This window comes from Gavialis gangeticus, unplaced genomic scaffold (assembly GCF_001723915.1).
Source record: "Gavialis gangeticus isolate Ggan-Ray unplaced genomic scaffold, GavGan_comp1, whole genome shotgun sequence".
Classification (NCBI taxonomy): Eukaryota; Metazoa; Chordata; order Crocodylia; family Gavialidae; genus Gavialis; species Gavialis gangeticus.
Window position 1 is genome coordinate 59,966,810 of NW_017729029.1, and position 244 is coordinate 59,967,053.

Below are 244 nucleotides of genomic sequence, written 5' to 3' on the forward strand. Positions count from 1 at the left end.
GGTTTATGAAACTTCTGCCCCAGACCCCTTCCTGGTTCAGATTAAGCCAAAGTCCCCCAGCATCCCAATAAGCTTACCAGGCCCAGGCTGGGCTGTCTACTCTAGCAAAGAGCTGGGGGGGAGGAGAGGGGAACCGAGAGAGAGCAAGAGGCAGGGACTGCCCCCCTCAGACAAACCCTGGCTGGGGTCTGGGGCCAAGGTGGGGGTTGAACCCCACTTCCCCTGGTTAAACCCCCTTTTCCCT